The sequence below is a fragment of the Nycticebus coucang genome, chromosome X (genome assembly GCF_027406575.1).
Source record: "Nycticebus coucang isolate mNycCou1 chromosome X, mNycCou1.pri, whole genome shotgun sequence".
In the NCBI taxonomy this organism is placed as follows: domain Eukaryota; kingdom Metazoa; phylum Chordata; class Mammalia; order Primates; family Lorisidae; genus Nycticebus; species Nycticebus coucang.
This window is the reverse complement of record NC_069804.1, coordinates 12,730,320-12,750,577: the sequence shown is the minus strand read 5'-3', so window position 1 is coordinate 12,750,577 and position 20,258 is coordinate 12,730,320.

The window sequence follows — 20,258 nt, the reverse complement described above, 5'->3', positions numbered from 1 at the left end:
CCTGGTGAAAGCTAATCAACAGAATTAATTGATACCATGAAGATATTTCTATTCATAGTGAGACAATGGGGAATTCAATAAACTAGAACAGTTGTAAGCATCCATTGGGCATTGGAGGCCATGCATTTCCTTATCCTTGGCTTCATCTCTACTTTCTTCTCTCCTCTTCTTAAATGCTCCACTCTTGCTCCTTGTTCTTTAGCTGACTTACTCTCCTCTGTCTGCCGTTTGGTGTTCTCCAAGTCAAGCCTCAGCCTTATGCTTCCTTCGGCCTACAAGCCCTCTCTCAAAGTTCTCATTCCTTGCTGTGATTGTACCTGTTCCCATGGGTTAACTTTTTATCCAAGACTTGGTTTCTGGGTGTGCATTTCCATTTGCCTCGTGAAACCTCCCTCTGGATGTCCTACAGTAGCTACATCCTGTTTTGTCTATCTGAAATATTTTTCTTTTATCTTCACCGGTCTAACTTCTTTAGATCTCCTCTTAAGCTTAACTTCTTCTAGGCAGTATTTCTTGAGACTGAGACTACCACAGGGTTACCCGTGTGCACAACTATCCTGACACAATTATTGTTTTAAATTATATATATATATATCTGAGAGATTATTTCATTTTCTCTCTTCCATGCTAAACTTGTTGCTCTATGAGGACTAGCACAGTATCTGTTTAGATCTCCATCATATTCCCAGTTCTTAGTACATGGTAGGCACACAGTAAAAATTTGTTATATAGATGAATGACTGATACAAAGTGAAGCCATAATACCCCCACCTCTCCTATTCTGATACATCTAGATGTAATGAATGCACTCTCGAATTGCCCCATTATCTTCACTGGAATCTGGGAACATCCTGTACACCACTGTCTCCCTCATTTCTGATATCTAAGCACTCACCAGTATTTAACATTCCTCTTAAATATCTTGAGAATCTACTCCCTCCTTTCTCTTTCCCTGCTAGGACTGCATTGTTTGGGTTCTTGTCATTTTTTCCTGAACTCATTATCTGCTCTAATCCTTTACCATCACTGCAGACCATTTTCTTAAAATGAAAACCTAACCATTTTACTCTAACTCTTAAAACGCTTCAGCAGGCTCCTAATTAAAGATGAAGCTCAAATTCTGAAAACTCATCTACTAAACCCTTCACAATCTGACAATCTAGTCTCAGCCTTCCTCCCTTTACCTCTTTTCATCCACCCCCCACCGCCCTCTCTGATGACTCAGAACTCATGATTCCCAAACTCACCTTCTATGCACAGTGCAGATTTTCCTTGCCTAAAATGTTTGGAGATTTTTGTGTTGTTTTGTTTTGTTTGGCAGAGGTTTTCCACCTATCCAACTCTTAACCCTTCAAAACATGAGAAATCTTTCCCAACCCTTCTAGACAAAATATATTTCTCCTCTATACTCATGTGGCACTTTGCACAAGCCCCAATTATAGCCTTCAAAGTCTTCAATTATTATTTTAATTTTGATAAATATCAAGATAATTACGCTGAGTGAAAGAAGTCAGTCAGAAAAGAGCACATACTATTTGACTCCAGTGATATAAAATTCTGTAAAAATGCCAACTAATTGATGGTGACAGAAAACAAATCAGTTTATTCCTGGGGATGGGAGATGGGACAGGAAAAACAGAAGGAGAGATTACAAAGGAGCACAAGGAACTGTTGGGGGTGAATGGATATGTTCATTATTTTTATTGTGGTGATAGTTTCACTGGTGTATACATATGTCAAAACTTGAATTATACTTCTTAAGTATATGATATTTATTATATGTCTAATTTACCTCAATAAATGTGTTTTTAAAACACCCTCCTAGTTTTTTTAACCATGTTGTTAAGGAGTAATATTTTCTTTATTTTTCTTTTTTATTATTGTTTCAGTTAATTTGAGGGTACAAAGAATTAGGTTACAATGTTTGCATTTGTTAGGTAGAGTGCCTCTTACAATTGTGTCCCACCCCCGAGAGGTGTATCATATACCCTAACATTGAGCCCATTAAGTGGGAACACACCCATTCCCTTCTCCCCTCCCCTCTTCCTGCTCCCTCTTTTCCCCACCCCCCACCTTGAATTGATTTGAGTTTTACTCTTATGTGGGCATGTATCAGATCCTCTACTGGCTTCGTATTAGCATTGAAAACATTGGATTCTTACTTCTCCATTCTTGTGATACTTTACTAAGAAGAATGTGTTTCAACTCCATCCAGGTTAATAGAAAAGATGTAAAGTCTCCATCTTTTTTAATTATTATTCAGCCATTAAAAAAGAAGTAATATTGGGCGGTGCCTGTGGCTCAAAGGAGTAGGGCCTGGCCCCATATGCCGGAGATGGCGGGTTCAAACCCAGCCCCGGCCAAAAATTGCGGGAAAAAAAGAAGTAATATTTTAAATTACAACAGGCTTAAAGCCTATATTCACTTGCTCATGAGATACTCACTGGTCTATCCACCCAGGCAAAAGAACCTTGGGCCACCTTCACTTACCACCCTCACGTTCTCTCCTTCCTCCTGCTAGAGGGAAATATGCAATCTCTTTTTGTTGCTTTTATTGTCTTCTCTACAATGTCTTGTGTATGAGTAGTGTCCTGTGTGGCAAAAGTGTTGACCAACAACAAATGTATAGATTCAGAAGTCATATTACCCTAGATGGAAGGCTTATGATTTCACAGATGATTAAAATGAACCAACTCTATGTCAAGAGGCTAGCTTTAAGCCCACGCACAGAAACATGCAGGGATAAAAAATATAAATGAGAAATGTTTTCCATGACAGGATAACAAATATAAGTTAGAAATGTTAATGATATGGCTGCAATTAAGACTGGAGTAGGTTCCTCAAGGAGGTAAAATTTTACTGTCACTAGCAGACAGAAGAAGACAGGGAAGCTTAGAGAGAATGGATGAAGTATGGTCGGAAGACTTCTGAGAGGAGAAAGTAACCTGTTTATGAAGTAAGCCTTTAGAAATCTAGCTCACTCATATTTACAGAAAGGGAATGAAATACGAGAACACTTAAGCTAAGAGAATATTTTCCTTAAAATAAACATCAAACATGTTTATACCCAAACAAAAAAGGAACAAATGCACAGCAATTAAAGGCAGCACCAGAACTAAGCAGCCTCCTTAGGCAACTCTCGCAGCCATTGCTCCATGCCTAGGGGAGGAAACTCTATGTGATTATCTTCCCTCAGGCAGCCTTGAAATTTTTGAACACCTCCTTTCAAGATGAAATAAGACAGTTTTCAGGTTTTCTGCCTAAACAGTAGCTTCTTTCCCAAACCCTGGTGGCAGTTTTTTCTTTATGTTTCTTCTATCTAATCTTGACTATATTTTCCTAACTGATTGCAAGCCAAGGGTGAGAAATTACCCCTTACCATGAAATTGTCTGGAAATAAAGCCCATTTTATCAAGAGTTACATTATTTAATGCTCTTTGCTGCCAAAAATGTGGTCCCTAGACCAGCAGCATTAGTACCACCTGCAGGCTTATCAGAGACACAAAATCTTGGGCCCTGCTCCAGACTTACAGAATCAGAATCTGTAGTTCAACAAAATGTCCGAGTAGGCTGTGTACACATTCAATTCTAGAAGTGTTGTCTAAGCCTCATATATCCTGTATCAAATAAGAGTTATTATTTCCCTCACTCATGGGAGGTACAATTACTTGATAAGAATGAATAACTAGAAAGTTCCAGAGTTGAGATTTTTAAGGTAGTTCCCATAATTCTAAATGTCAAGCATTCCTTACTTCCACAATGCTTTTCTCTACATGAAACGAATTCAGTAGTTCTGGTCATAATAACCCCACTCAAACCTCATTCATTTACTTATTTCTAACACCAAACACTTACTCTCAGACATTCATGATTTAGATTAAACATTTCCTATTCCTTGAAATATTTTACGCATTAGTATCCGTGGGGAGAGTGACTTAATAAAGTGCTTAAATGTTAGTGTTTAGGACTTTAAAGACTGTTGCCTTTACCCACAGATAGGAAGAGCAATGTAGCTTGAGGTCCACATTGCACTTTGGGACAAAGGAAGGAGGAAAGGGATTGAAGGAGAATAAAGAAGGGAAAAATGAAGGCAGAATGCCCCATATTTATAATTTCGGATAAATCAGCCCTTCCAATGTCTCTGGTTGTCCTTGAATTTACTATTGCTGCTGGATTGAGTCTGTTCAAGTTCTTCTGTTGTAGGTCTCTGGATACTTTGATATTTCTTTATGGCATTTCTGGAGAAGTGAGCACAGAAAACCCTACAGAAGTTTACCACTGCTACATAGAGTGATGGAGAAGAAATGTTAAACAGCTATACTTCCCAGTGTTCGAGCCTGCATTATCATAAAAGGAATTCCAAGACTATTGTTATCAATAGTAGCTTTTTTTGTTTCTACTATATGTCAGGCACTGTACTAGGTACTTTAATATCCCTATAACAGTCTTAAAACTATATATTATTCAGGAAATGCAGCAGATGAGGGATGAAAATGGAGCCTAGTTTCCATCCCAGGCCTGTCTAAAGCAACAGCAAGTGCCTTTCTGCCATAACACACTGCTATTGCATGCTTAAGTTGGCCTAGTCAATCTTCAGTGCTCAGCTCAAACCACCTCTTCACTAGGGAGCTTCTTCTCAGTGACCTTGGTGATATTGTCCCTCTCTAGGCCTAATTTAGCGCTACTCAGATTGTACCTTGAATTCTTGCTTTCTTTTCATTTACGTTCCTTATACCCCAAGTTACAATTAATTCTGTTTATGCCTACATCCCACTTCCCTACCCAAATCTTTGAGCCCTTAAATGTTCTCTGAGTTGCTGGCCCCAGTCTCATCATAGGATTCAGTGGTATCATCAGTTGGTCTTATAAATTGAGTTAGTCACAAAATCCACCCTCTGGAAGCCTCTGGAAATCAAACATTCTTTATTGGTTGAGCCACTCCACATTGTCTACACAGAGCCTCCAATAACCGACAGCTCCCTCCCTGAAGCAATGGTTTACCCTTGGGAATTTTGTACCCACGCATGACTTGCTCTTGCTCTTCTTCTGTGCTGCTTTTCTTTTCCCTCCTTCTTTTCTAAGAGGAGAACATAGCTTGGGTTTTCTTTACTCCTGGCCATTCCTCCCTGTCTGGTATTCTTTACACTTTAGATGCTAGGAGAATAAAGGAAGAGAACAACTTCTAGTGACTTCTCTTCTTCTCTATGTGCTTGTACTTAGTCATTCTCTAACATCTGAGAATTGGCTATATGTCATTGTGCTAAGCATTTTATAAATCTAGTTAACTCTCATACAAATAACCCTATGAAATATGTGCTATTATTATACCCATTATGCTGAGGAGGCCCCTCAAGTATAAAGAAGTAACTTGTCCATGATTACACTAGGAAATGGGCTGGCCATAACGTGAATGTAGGCTATGTGCTACTCTTAGTCACTCATAGTCACTTATCAATGTCAGTGAGAAATACAAGTGAAATACAGCAAATACGTAGGTATACAAACCAATGTGGTTGTGGGTACCATGGGGATTATAAAGTAAATTGAGATCTCTATATAACCAGTCCTTAACTGGGACCCCACTTTCTGCCTTCCGTTATAGATACTCAGCAAATATATAGGTGAATCATTGTTAGTTTGAGCTAAGCCTTAAAAAAAAAATAACATCTTAGTGAGTGTTGGTATTACTATTAATTTTTTTATAAATCATTTATTAAGAAAAGAATGCAACTGCCACTAATATCTTCCAAAATTTAATATAAAGGATTTTTGAATAATTCAAATGTTGGATTATTCATATCCACTTGACCTTCTCCAGTAGCAGAAATCTTTGAGAGTTGATGGTTTGCAGGTATTTGAAGAAGCCATTATGTAAATGAAAACATCATGTTCAATCAGATATTGTTGTAGGCATTATGTCAAAATAAAGACGCATAATGCATCCTCTCAAAGGGTTCACCATTTTTTTGGGGGGTGGGGAATAAGCTAGATACATGTTTCTCATTGAATAACAATGAAATGTTTAAATGGCTCTTTGAGAGGATGATGGCAATCACAAGCTAACGCGTGATTATACCAACAGCAATTCACAGAAGGAATAGCTAACATCAGGCTGGGATAAGTGGTCTAGAGAGGTCTGATGGAGCAGATAGATTTTAAGGTCTAGTTTTAAAGGTCAATAGAATTAAAGTAAGGAACAATGAAAGGAAGGGCATGCAGGGTTGGGTAAAACCGCTTGGTACATGAAACAATTCATAATAGAAATGTCTTTATGTGGGACAAACTGGCATTGTTATTGGCCTTAGTTCGGACTTCAGTCTTGATTAAGTAGAGAATATCTGTGACTCAGTCTGAACTTTGTGACCCTCAGTCTAAGGGAAAGCATCAAAAAATGGGATTGGGATTGTTGCCAAATCCTCTAGTAACAAAGTTTGGTATTCAGAGGAAACAACAACTATTGCTTCCTGTTTAGTGGGCTCTCATGGGTCATTGCAGGACTAGGTTTAAGGCATGTCAGATGAAGTATCAGATTTGGAGTAACGCTACCTTCTGGCATTACCCAGTCAGGCTCCTCTAGTCCCCTGAATGGTTTTGTATTTATTGCTTAAAGTGAGACATCTGGGCAGAAATGTGCCACACAAGGACACCTCAGTCCATCCCACAACATGAATTGTAGCTTGCCCTAGAAGGCAATGAGAAATGTCCTCCCTTCTTGCTAAGATACCACTGGGAATTCTACCCATGGGGAGACTACCTAGGAAGGGTTGGTTGAGCCTTTCAGCTGAAGAGAAAAAGAGACTCTGACAGGAAACAGCTCTCAAATTCCCAGTGCAAAATGTAGGCTTATAAAAGAAGATCTCATATAATATATTTATGCTTCCTAGAAGCACATTGTATAATACGTGGAAGGCAACACTAAAATGGTCCTTCTTCTAAAATGAATGATATATGTGATTAGCAAGAGGACTATGCCAGAGGAAACGAAGAAAGAAAAAATTCTTTCCAATTCAATTCCAGATCTGTTTTGGTATAAGGGCCAGGCTTTAATTTTACCCAAGTAATAGGAAGATCTCCATCCCACACCCTGCATTTAGATATCACTTCAATTAGATCTGAAAATCACCCATTTATGCTAAATTTTACTCTCTGTGGTTCTATTTACAAAATGGAAACATGATTGGAAAGCATGTGCTGGAACTAATTTGCACTTATGCCTAAATTGAGTATGTATTTTGCATAAATTTTATTCTGATAAAAATAAAAGGATTTGAAAAAAATCAGTTCCAGAAAATTCTTATAATAAAAGATTTATATCTGATAATTAAATCTTCAGTTTGAACTTGCTAAATATGAGTGAGAGACAAGAAACGTTGCATACCTACTGTGAGCAACAGTTAGGTTTCTATCAGAGTGTACAAGCCATATCATGCTCCCTGTGTTTTAGAGAATTGGCCATTTTCCCTCTTCTTTTTTCCATTTTTCATCTTTTCTTTTTTATTTTCTTCTTTTCTTTTTTTTTTTTTTTGACACAAAGTTCTTGCTTTGTTGCCTGGGCTAGAGTGCTGTGGCCTCAGCCTTGCTCACAGCAACCTCAAGCTCCGAGGCTCAAGCCATCCTCTTCCCTCAGCCTCCCAAGTGGCTAGAATTACAGCACCTGCCACCATGCCTGGCTAATTTTTCTGTTTTAGTAGAGACAGGGTCTCCCTCTTGCTCAGGCTGGTCTCGAACTTCTAGCCTCAAGCAATCCTCCCACTGTGGCCTCTCAGAGTGCTTGGAATACAGGTGTGAACCATTTCACCCAACCTTGTTTTCCCCTTCTTATAGAAAAAAAAAAAAAAACTCTCACAAAAAATATATTATAGGCATAAAAGTGCACCCATATAACTATAATCATTGGCTCATGTCTTTTGTCTCAGAAGAGCAAAAAAAAAGAAAGTAATAAAGTTCAGATATTTAATCTAATGTAAAGACACTGACAAATGGAAAAATTTACCAGGAAAAGCTTTAAAACAACAACAAAGGAAATGTTTTGTTTTGAAATAATTTTAGATTTAGAAGAGTGTCAAAGATAGTACAAATTGTTCTCAAATACTCTTCACCTAGCTTCCTCTAATATCAACATTACACATAACTACACTATTTAAAAATTTCAACTTTTAATAGCACAGTTTCAACTTGCCTTTGTAGATGGTCAACAGAGAGTCACATGTTTTACAAAGAGAAGAATTCCTTCATTTTGGATAAATCCTAGAATAGCATAAACTATAGCTTATTAGCAAGTCACTTTTTGCTTCCAAAATAAGATAATTTTCCTCTATCCAGATATCATCAGGCTTAGCCTCTCTTTAATTGAGTTTTGATCAATCTGACTTCGCATTGCAGTGCAGGACATCAACTATCATGTGTTCACTAGTGGCAGTTATGTCATTAGATAATTGCAGAGAAGGCTTGGTTACATACATTTATTAATTTTCATATAGTAGGTCCCTGAACTACACTGTGTATAATGTACATTTTTGCAGGATCCTGCTGTAGTTTAAGTTTCCCCTATGAAAAGTTTGAAGCAAGGATTTGAGTGTGAAAATGATCCCAGGAAACAAGAATAAAGAAGTGGGCATGAGACAAGAAAGACAACAACCAATATAACCTTGAGTTGCCCAAGTTACTGCTATAAGTAATGAAGCTGGATTCCACTGGAGTCTTCTGAGGAACATATAAATACCTCCAAGAATTGCCACCTATGTTTGAAAGGTTGTCAACACTCCCTGGATTGTTGACTCTCACATACTAATGGGTCATATGGGCAACCATAGGTCAGAGAATACCCTAAGAAAAATCTGGAAGATGGGCAATATGCATTTTGGGTGGGGCGGTATCACCACAGCTGTGACTGGGTTTGTATAGAAGTGTCCATCTGATTCAGCCAGGGCTGAAATCAGTGGACTGAGAGAATATGATGAAGACATCAAACACGTCTGTGACCAAACTCTAGCCTCAAAGTGTTTAAGAAGCAAGGCCTTCTAGGGAACCTGAGCATAAAGTGCACAGAAGAGAACGTTGGACATAGTTGTGCCTGTCAGACAAGGAAATGCTCTGTTTCTCAGAACCTTTAACTTCAGATAAAAATCTTATTGTCATTATTAGAAAGAAGTTCAATAGGCATTGTTTTAGAGAGCTATGCTCTGAATATTTTCATTTGAAGAGCAAATGGAAAACCTCTGTGGTCAAAATCACATAGTGGAGAAAAACTCAAAGAGATTTTTTTCTGATGAATTCCTAGTCATTGTGTACATCAATGATGTTTTGAATGCTGAAAGATTTTTTGCTGTTTTGTTACTAAGAGCTGTTTCTCTCATTCTCCCATTCCACCTTCCCCAGGAATGTGTTATTGGTATTTTTGATGACTTATTAAATACTCTTTTAAGATGACAAGGTAGCTAAGTCTTAACTTACTTACAGAAATGCCAGGACAAATTGTTTAAATTGTGGTGGTCCTTAGTAAGGGTACCACCATGAACACAGTTTGAATAAAGGTAAAGAGTGGCCAGGTGTTGACGTGTTAGTGAATAGGGGGCCAGACAGAAATTTCCAGAGTATCAAAAAAAAAAAATAGCTGTAGGATAAAGCAAGCTCTACATTTACAGAAGTCCAAAGGCTGCCCAAGTCTACCAGAGGCAGGTGATAACAAAAGCAATTCATCAACCAGGCAGCTACCAATTCAAGTAGCGTCATATTTGGCCTACAGGGAAGATGGTCTTCCCCAGCACTTTGTTTAACCTCCTCCTGGGTCACCTTCTTGCAAAAAGGGACAGGTTCCAGCCAAGCTTCAGACATGACAGTGGGCCCTCTCCCTTCCCTTTCCAAAAATGATTCACTATCTGATTTGTGTGAGTCTAATTCCTCTCTAAAGGAACGCATAATATTCCTAAACAATGTAAAAATATGCTCAAATTTTACATATATGTCTTTGGGGGGGTTTCTTTTTTGAGTAGTAATGGATAAAATCAACATACATTCTATTGGCCATTTTCATTGAAATTCAAAACAGCACTGTCTTCTCATCCACTCCTATCCTCAGACATTCTCTTCAATATCTAGTTTTACACTAATAAAATATATTAACTAGTGTAGTATTCTCAAAGCCTATTTAAAAAGCACAAGCAAACAAATAAAAACATACAATTACCAGTATTGTCTGTGATACACTGTAAAGCAAAGGTGTAATTGAAGGTTTCAACTAATACTATAACCAGTTGCTCCCTCGTTTCAAGGCAAAGATCCACAGAACATGTATTCCTAGTCTGGGTGGGTGCAACTGCTAGCTTTACTCATTACATCCACCTAAAAGACAAGTATTAATAATAAACAATTTTCACCACAAACATGATACTGTAGAGTACATTGCTTTTGAAAATTAGAATCACAGCCTCTGCAAATCAAAAGAACCTAAAACTTGACTCTAAATGAATCTAACTTAGTTAATTACATTAGCTTAGTGGGCTGAAACTAGAAGCTTATATATGAGCAATGGAAGATGTAATATCAGGCAAAAGAGGAGGCGGAGCATGATGGCGGACAGGATGGACGTGTAGCCCACCTCTCCCAAGCCACCAGGTGAGAGGAAAGGCGGTCTGGACCTTCCCTGTGTGTGGATTATTGGAGTGGACAGACAGCTGGAGATGCCCAGCGAACTGGCGGTTCGCTATATATGAGGGGTAATTTAAAATCACAGACTCTGTTGTAGAGATTCTTCCCTGCTCCGCCGTGCTGGCCAGCAGGCCCCTCCCCTATGGAGGTCAGCAGCTTGTAAATGCTGACAAAATCCAATTGACAAATAATTAATCCTGAACTGAGGGAGGCTTCCGAAAGGAGAGCCATTCAAAACCATGGGGAGTTGGGCAAACTGTTCGACAATTGAAGGGAACGGATCCTGCCCAGGAAACAGACATTTTGAACTACCCAAAAGGGCGGGCACCTTTCCCCCAGGCGTTGGAGGGGGCTGGCGGTTCAGGCTGTGTGGCGAACTGGCGGGCACCCATCCAAAAGGGAAACTCTGATCCATAAAACTCAGAATAAGTCTCCCAAATGCTCCAACCATGAGAACCGGCTTGAAGCCTAGGACCCAGCTTTGGCTTCTGGAGCCGCAAAGCTACTGAAGCCGCAGACCGGCTTTGGCTGCTGAAACCGCAGGAACCAGCTAAAGGAGATAGAACCGGGAGCCCGCCAACGAAAGCGCTAACTCAACACCGCTCCCCTTATGGCCTATTGCAGTCGCCAGTTTGCAGGGGAACCTGGGAACAGAGTGGAGGGACTTAGGAAGCGTGGACACCTGCACTGAGTGGGAAAGTCAGTCACAAGTGCTGTCTGCAAAAGAACAGCCGAGGTTGCACAATTCTTAGGTGACAATCTTTTACAGAAACTCCAAAATGGCGATCGGCCATGGAAGGTGGTTACCGGGGTAACGGTATAAACTGTAAATCAGGTATAAGTCTCGGAACCACTCACAGTGCCACCTGGTGTCCGGAAAGTATATCGCAGTATGAATATATTCCTATGAAAGTTGATCCCTACAACAGACATATAGATATTTATAGGTATATTTCTACACACAAGAATATTTTTGTAGTTGGTGCCTTTTTTGTTTTGTTTTGTTTTTTGGTTTTCATGGGGTTTTTTGTTTTGTTTTGTTTTGTTTTGTTTTTGTCTCTTTTTTCCTCACCATTTTCTTAGAGATTTCAATAATTTTTTATTATTACTTTTTATATAGATATATCTTTTATTTCTATGTCTTCTAATTTTAATTTCTTCTTTCTTCTCATTTAAGATTCCTTCTAACACCACTTTTTTCTCTTTTTTTTCCTTTCTTTCAATTATTTTATGATTATCACTATTTTTATTGCAGTTGTTCTTATATTGCTGTTGTCATGGCTGTTGCCTGTATGTCTATGTGTCTTCGTCAGTCTCTGTATCTATGGGCCCATGTGCCTGGTAACCTTTGTATCTGTTTATTTGTTCATTTGGTCTCAATGAGCTTGGTGTTACGACCTGCAACTCTGAGCTCCTAACACTCCCCTCCACTCTCACTCTGTGATCTGGAGACCTGCCCCCCCAGGAGTCCAGATTCTTGGGTGAACTCTCGAGAGATGTAGACAGGACCTGGACTGCAGCTGGCCAGTGCTGACTCTGTAGCAAAGGAGCGAGAAGATGATGGTCAGCTGAGAGGGAATTACACTGGAGCGGTAGTGCCCCAAGGTGCAGAGCAACAGCTGTCTTCAGCAATAACAAGGCCCACCCCCACATAACCCATAGCCTCTCCTCCTGTCTTCCTGGGCAACCAGATGAGGCTGAGCATCTTCCCAGATGGCAACCACCATGGAACAGACCTGGGACTGAAACACAGGCCCCGTGAGTAAAGGGTTTTCCTGAGACAGTACAAACCTGGGTGGAATACGAGGACTAGAAAACACACCTGCAGAGCCGGGAAATTCCCAGGGTGGGGCTGATCCAGAGGACCGCTCTACTGAGCCTAAGATGCACCTGGCCCTTAGGGGATCACCAGCCTATAGACAAAGGAGGCCAAGAGGCTACAGCCAACAACTGATTGTGCTGCGAGTACAAACCCGCAGGACTAAAGACAGGGCCTGAGGCACAGGGTCTGGGAACTCAAATCAGCCTCTCCTCTGCAGAGGAATCTGGCAAGGTCAGAAACAAACTCCCACAGGGTTGTTACCTTCACCCAGTAACATAAACTAAGGGTGGGGCTGGAACTGAGTGAACACCTCCAGCCTCCATCAAGTGCCTGAGGTTGACAGGCTACACCACCCCCTGCTGGATAAAGACAGAGAATAGCGGCCTAGTCGAGCAGACACAGACTACCCTGTGGCTTAGGCAGGTGCAAACCCCTGGAGTATCTGCAGACAACTGACTGGGTCACAGCCCTGTGGGGCTAGCAGCGACTAGGTGTGACAGAACTACAAGGTGGGGAAGGAGGCATCAATCTTCCCAGACTGATCTATTTACTGGTGGCTCTTCCTGACTCCACGCAGCACTGGAGCAAGCCATTTTAGAGCAGTCACCAGACCCCTGTGATCCAGTTCCCAGGGACTTCTTGAACTCTCCCACCCGAGGCAGCTGCTGACTGAGACAATTGACTTGGACCTTTTAAACTTAGTCACTCACCTGGGGACTATCCAGGTGGTGCCCTGGGTGTGTAGTTGTAGGAAGGTTTGATTTTCCTTTTCCATTTGTTGCCTGTGGTGGGTGGGGTGACTTAATTGCTGGTATTTCTCCACAGCTGAGACTTCAACTCAGAGTAACTGTTCCACTAGGGTCACATAGAAACAAGCTGAAAACAAGACAGAACCACTTAGCCCCTCTACACCAAACAGGACCCCAGTTTCTCAGGCCACAGCACTGTACAGGTCCTTGACAAAACACCAGAGGAAAATCAAAGGGAGTAAAACAATCATTGGGCGGAATCAGCAGAAAAACTCTGGTAACATGAATAACCAGAATAGATCAACCCCCCCAAAGAAAGATACGGCAGATGTAATTGAAGATCCCATTCACAAACAACTGCCTGAGATGTCAGAAATCGAATTCAGAATTTGGATGGCAAACAAGATTAACAAAATGGAATTAGGAATTTGTGGAGAAATTCAAAAGCTGTCTCAAGAATTTAACGAATTTAAAGACAAAACCACCAAAGACTTAGACACACTCAAACAAGAATTTGCAGCCCTCAAAGATATGAAAAAATACAGTAGAATCCCTTAGCAACAGAATGGACCAAGCAGATCAAAGGATCTCCGACATCGAAGATAAAGCCTTTGAACGCTCCCAAACTCTCAAAGAGGAAGAGAAATGGAGAGCAAAAATGGATCACTCACTCAGAGAGCTCTGGGATAACTCAAAGGAGGCAAATATCCGTCTCAAAGGAATTCCTGAAACAGATGAAGTGGCATCACTGGGCACAGAGGCCCTTCTGCATGAAATTATGAAAGAGAATTTTCCAGACATGCCTAGAGAACCTGAAATTCAGATAGAAGATAGCTTCAGAACCCCAGCACGACTCAACCCCAATAAGACATCGCCCAGACATATCATAATTAACTTCACTGAAGTTAATATGAAGGAGAAAATTCTCAAAGCAGCCAGGCGAAAGAAATCTATTACCTTCAAAGGGAAGAACATTAGAATGACTGCAGATCTCTCTGCTGAAACTTTTCAAGCCAGAAGAGGGTGGTCATCAACGTTCAATCTCCTCAAGCAAAATAACTTTCAACCCCGGATCTTGTACCCAGCTAAACTGAGTTTCATTTATGACGGAGAAATTAAATACTTTAATGACATACATATGCTAAAGAAATTTGCCATAACCAAACCAGCTCTTCAGGATATTCTCAGACCTATCCTCCATAATAACCAACCCAATCCTCTACTACAAAAGTAAACTCACTCAGAAACTTCTGATCAAACTCCAACTTCCACAATGGCAAAAGGATTAAAAACGCCCACTGGACTTTCGAAAAACTCAATACCCCAAATTTCACCAAACTTATCAATACTCTCCATTAATGTGAATGGCTTAAACTGCCCTCCAAAGAGACATAGATTAGCTGACTGGATACAAAAACTCAGGCCAGACATTTGTTGCATACAAGAGTCACATCTTAACTTAAAAGACAAATACAGACTCAGGGTGAAAGGATGGTCATCCATATTTCAGGCAAATGGTAACCAGAAAAAAGCAGGAGTTGCAATTTTATTTGCGGATACAATAGGCTTTAAACCAACAAAAGTAAGGAAGAACAAAAATGGTCACTTCATATTTGTTAAGGGTAAGACTCAATATGATGAGATGTCAATTATTAATATCTATGCACCCAACCAGAATGCACCTCAATTTATAAGAGAAACTCTAACAGACATGAGCAACTTGATTTCCTCCAACTCTATAATAGTCGGAGATTTTAACACTCCTTTGGCAGTGATGGATCGATCCTCCAACAAAAAGCTGAGTAAAGAAATTCTAGATTTAAATCTAACCATCCAGTATTTAGATTTAGCAGACATCTACAGAACATTTCATCCCAACAAAACTGAATACACATACTTCTCATCAGCCCACGGAACTTACTCCAGAATCGATCACATCTTAGGTCACAAGTCTAACCTCAGTAAATTTAAAGGAATAGAAATTGTTCCATGCATCTTCTCAGACCATCGTGGAATAAAACTTGAGATGAGTAACAACAGGAATCTGCATACTCATACAAAAACATGGAAGTTAAATAACCTTATGTTGAATGATAGCTGGGTCAGAGATGAGATCAAGAAGGAAATTGCCAAATTTCTGGAACAAAATGACAATGAAGACACGAACTATCAGAACCTCTGGGCTAGCGCAAAGGCAGTTCTAAGAGGGAAATTTATAACACTGCAAGGCTTCCTCAGGAGAACGGAAAGAGAGGAAGTAAGCAACTTAATGGGACATCTCAAGAGACTGGAAATGGAAGAACACTCCAACCCCAAATCCAGTAGAAGAAAAGAAATAACCAAAATCAGAGCAGAACTAAATGAAATTGAAAACAAAAGAATAATACAACAGATCAATAAATCAAAAAGCTGGTTTTTTGAAAAGGTCAACAAAATAGATAAACCTTTGGCCAACCTAATCAGGAAAAAAAGAGTAAAATCTCTAATCTCATCAATCAGAAATAACAAAGACGAAATAACAACAGACTCCTCAGAAATCCAAAAAATCCTTAATGAATATTACAAGAAACTTTACTCTCAGAAATACGAAAATCTGAAGGAAATTGACCGTTACTTGGAAGCACGTCACCTTCCAAGACTTAACCAAAATCAAGTGGAAATGTTGAACAGGCCCATATCAAGTTCGGAAATAACATCAACCATACAAAATCTTCCCAAAAAGAAAGCCCGGGACCAGATGTTTTTACGTCAGAATTCTACCAAACCTTTAAAGAGGAATTAGTACCTATATTACTCAACCTGTTCCAAAAGGTAGAAAAAGAAGAAAGACTACCCAACACGTTCTATGAAGCAAACATCACCCTGATCCCCAAACCAGGAAAAGACCCAACGAGAAAAGAAAATTATAGACCAATATCACTAATGAATATAGATGCAAAAATATTCAACAAGATTCTAACAAACAGAATCCAGCAACATATCAAACAAATCATACATCATGACCAAGTTGGTTTTATCCCAGGATCTCAAGGCTGGTTCAATATACGTAAATCTATAAATGTAATTCAGCACATAAACAAATTAAAAAACAAAGACCATATGATTCTCTCAATCGATGCAGAAAAAGCTTTTGATAACATCCAACATCCCTTCATGATCAGAACACTTAAGAAAATTGGTATAGAAGGGACATTTCTTAAACTGATAGAGGCCATCTACAGCAAACCCACAGCCAATATCATATTGAATGGAGTTAAATTGGAATCATTTCCACTCAGATCAGGAACCAGACAAGGCTGCCAATTATCTCCATTGCTCTTTAACATTGTAATGGAAGTTTTAACCACCGCAATTAGGGAAGAAAAGGCGATCAAGGGTATCTACATAGGGTCAAAAGAGATCAAACTTTCACTCTTCGCAGATGATATGAATGTGTATCTGGAAAATACTAGGGACTCTACTACAAAACTCTTAGAAGTGATCAAGGAATACAGCAGTGTCTCGGGTTACAAAATCAACATCCATAAATCTGTAGCCTTTATATATACCAACAATAGTCAAGTTGAAAAAACAATTAAGGACTCTATCCCATTCACAGTAGTGCCAAAGAAAATGAAATACTTGGGAGTTTATCTAACAAAGGACGTGAAAGATCTATATAAAGAGAACTATGAAACTCTAAGAAAAGAGATAGCTGAGAATGTTAACAAATGTAAAAATATACCATGCTCATGGTTGGGGAGAATCAACATTGTTAAAATGTCCATACTACCCAAAGCAATATATAATTTCAACGCAATCCCCATTAAAGCTCCACTGTCATACTTTAAAGATCTTGAAAAAACAATACTTCGTTTTATATGGAATCAGAAAAAACCTTGAATAGCCAAGACATTACTCAAAAATAGAAACAAAGCAGGAAGAATCACGCTACCAGACCTCAGACTATACTACAAATCAATAGTGATCAAAACAGCATGGTACTGGCACAAAAACAGAAAAATAGATGTCTGGAACAGAATAGAGAACCAAGAGATGAATCCGGCTAATTACCGTTATTTAATCTTTGACAAGCCAATTAAAAACATTCAGTGGGGAAAAGATTCCCTATTTAACAAATGGTGCTGGGTGAACCTGTAGAAGACTGAAAGTGGACCCACACCTTCTTCAGCAACCTGTAGAAGACTGAAAGTGGACCCACACCTCTCACCATTAACTAAGATAGACTCCCACTGGATTAAAGATTTAAACCTAAGACATGAAACTATAAAAATACTAGAAGAGAGTGCAGGGAAAACCCTTCAAGAAATTGGGTTGGGCGAGTTTTTTATGAGAAGGACCCCCCGGGCAATTGAAGCTGCTTCAAAAATACACTATTGGGACTTGATCAAACTAAAAAGCTTCTGCACAGCCAAGAACACAGTAAGTAAAGCAAGCAAACAGCCCTCAGAATGGGAGAATATATTTTCAGGTTGTCTCCGACAAAGGTTTAATAACCAGAGTCCACAGAGAACTCAAACGCATTGGCAAGAAAAGAACAAGGGATCCCATCGCAGGCTGGGCAAGGGACTTGAAGAGAAACTTCTCTGAAGAAGACAGGCGCACGGCCTTCAGACATATGAAAAAATGCTCATCATCTTTAATCATCAGAGAAATGTAAATCAAAACTACTTTGAGATATCATCTAACTCCAGTGAGACTAGCCTATATCACAAAATCCCAAGATCAGAGATGTTGGCGTGGATGTGGAGAAAAGGGAACACTTTTGCACTGCTGGTGGGAATGCGAATTAATACATTCCTTTTGGAAAGAGATATGGAGAACACTTAGAGATCTAAAAATAGATCTGCCATTCAATCCTGTAATCCCTCTACTGGGCATATACCCAGAAGTCCAAAAATCACACCATAACAAAGATATTTGTACCAGAATGTTTATTGCAGCCCATTTTATAATTGCTAAGTCATGGAAAAAGCCCAAGTGCCCATCGATCCACGAATGGATTAATAAATTATGGTATATGTATACCATGGAATATTATGCAGCCTTAAAAAAAGATGGAGACTTTACCTCTTTCATGTTTACATGGATGGAGCTGGATCATATTCTTCTTAGTAAAGTGTCTCAAGACTGGAAGAAAAAGTACCCAATGTACTCACCCTTATTATGAAACTAATGTAGGACCTTCACATGAAAGCTATAACCCAGTTACAACCTAAGAATAGGGAGAAGGGGGAAAGGGAGGGGAGGGAGGGGGGAGGTAGGTGGAGGGAGGGGGATTAATGGGATTACACCTGTGGTGCATCTTACAAGGGTATATGTGAATCCTAGTAAATGTGGAATGTAAAGGTCTTAGCAAAATAACTAAGAAAGTGCTATGAAAGCTAAAAAAAAAAAAAATCAGGCAAAAGAAAAAAGAAACTAAGGGAATTCTTCAATAGGGAATCTTAATCATCTTGAGTGAGTTATTTTAGTTCCCTGCAAAATATTTCTCTTTGAATAACAACCTATGCAAATCATTTAATTCCCTGCTATAGAAACTGCTTCTACAGATCCCTTATACAGTGAGATCAGTAAAAAGACTGTGGGGTTTGTCTTTTTAGCCATTTCTCTTTTTTCACATGAGCAGAAAGACTGTGAGATGAAAGTGTAACCGCTCAGGGAGCAGAATTCCCTCCTCGTCCTCTTTATTGGCCCACTTAAGAGTAATCAGTGCATCTGCATGAGTAAGGACACATTGGTGATGGTTTGGCTCCTTGAAGTAAGCAAGCACAGAATATAACATTAAAATGCAGTGTTAGCAGAGTCAAACGATTGGCAAAAATGGACAGATTTGTTGAAAATAAAAGCGTACTATAATAGTACGCTTTTATTGTTTCTGAATAATGCATTATTTTGTCCTCTTCCTTGAGGCTGTATATCACTTACAATAGCTATTAAAATGCCTACTTATAGGATTTTTCAAATAGTAATATTCATGCCTTGACCTTGGCTGCTTATGAGTGTGCAGGTGAATGTGTGTCTGTGTGTGCTCATTTGTGTCTGAATGTATGCATTTTCCATTTCCTGAAATTAAGCTTCTATTAGTTGAAGTTCACCATTAATTGAATTCTAGTGAAATACAACTCTACTGTCATCTTGATGATACTTGAGATAATTTTGGCTTTGGTGTGTGAATTTTTGTGTCTTAGTGGTAACCAGGGTTTTATAATTGTTAAATTTATTTTATACACTTATATACATCTCACCCAACTTAAGAAATAATGCATACCAAAAGAATTAATGGATCCTTGTTGATGATGTCTTGATCAAACTTTGCATCCTTCCATAGGTAAACACAGCCTAGGTTTGATGGATGTCTCTGCCATTTTATTATTTACATATATTTTCTTGAATATTATCTAATGTCTTAAATTTTGTATAAATAATATACTGTTTGATACTTCTGAAACTTGCTTTCCTCATTTAGTATTAAATTTATTCATTTTATCTTATTTATTTAGCTAGTTTTTATTTATTTATTGATTTTTGAGACAGAATCTCACTCTATTACCCTGGGTAAAGTGTCATGGCATCATAGCTCACAGCAACTTCAGACTCTTGGGCTTGAGCAATCCTCTTGCCTCAGCCTCCCAAGTAGCTGAAACTATAGGGCTCTACCACAATGCCCAGCTAGGTTTTCTGTTTTTAGTAGAGACAGGGTCTCGCACTTGCTCAGACTGGTCTTGAAATGCTGAGCTCAAGCAATCCACTCACCTTGGCCTCCCAGAGTGCTAGGATTAAGGCACGAGCCCCTGTGCCCAGCTTAGTATTAAATTTGGACTTTCATCCATGTGGATAAACATAGTAGATTTTTTCCACTACTGAATATTACTCTATTAGATAAATAAGCAATAACTGACTTGATGACTGACATTTGGGATTGTTCTAATTTTTTTTATCATTAAATTGGTTCCAATAGCAGTGCTTCATTTGTGTCTGTATGTGCATGTGTGAGAGTTTATCCAGGACTTAGACGTACTAGTAGAATTTCTGGGTAA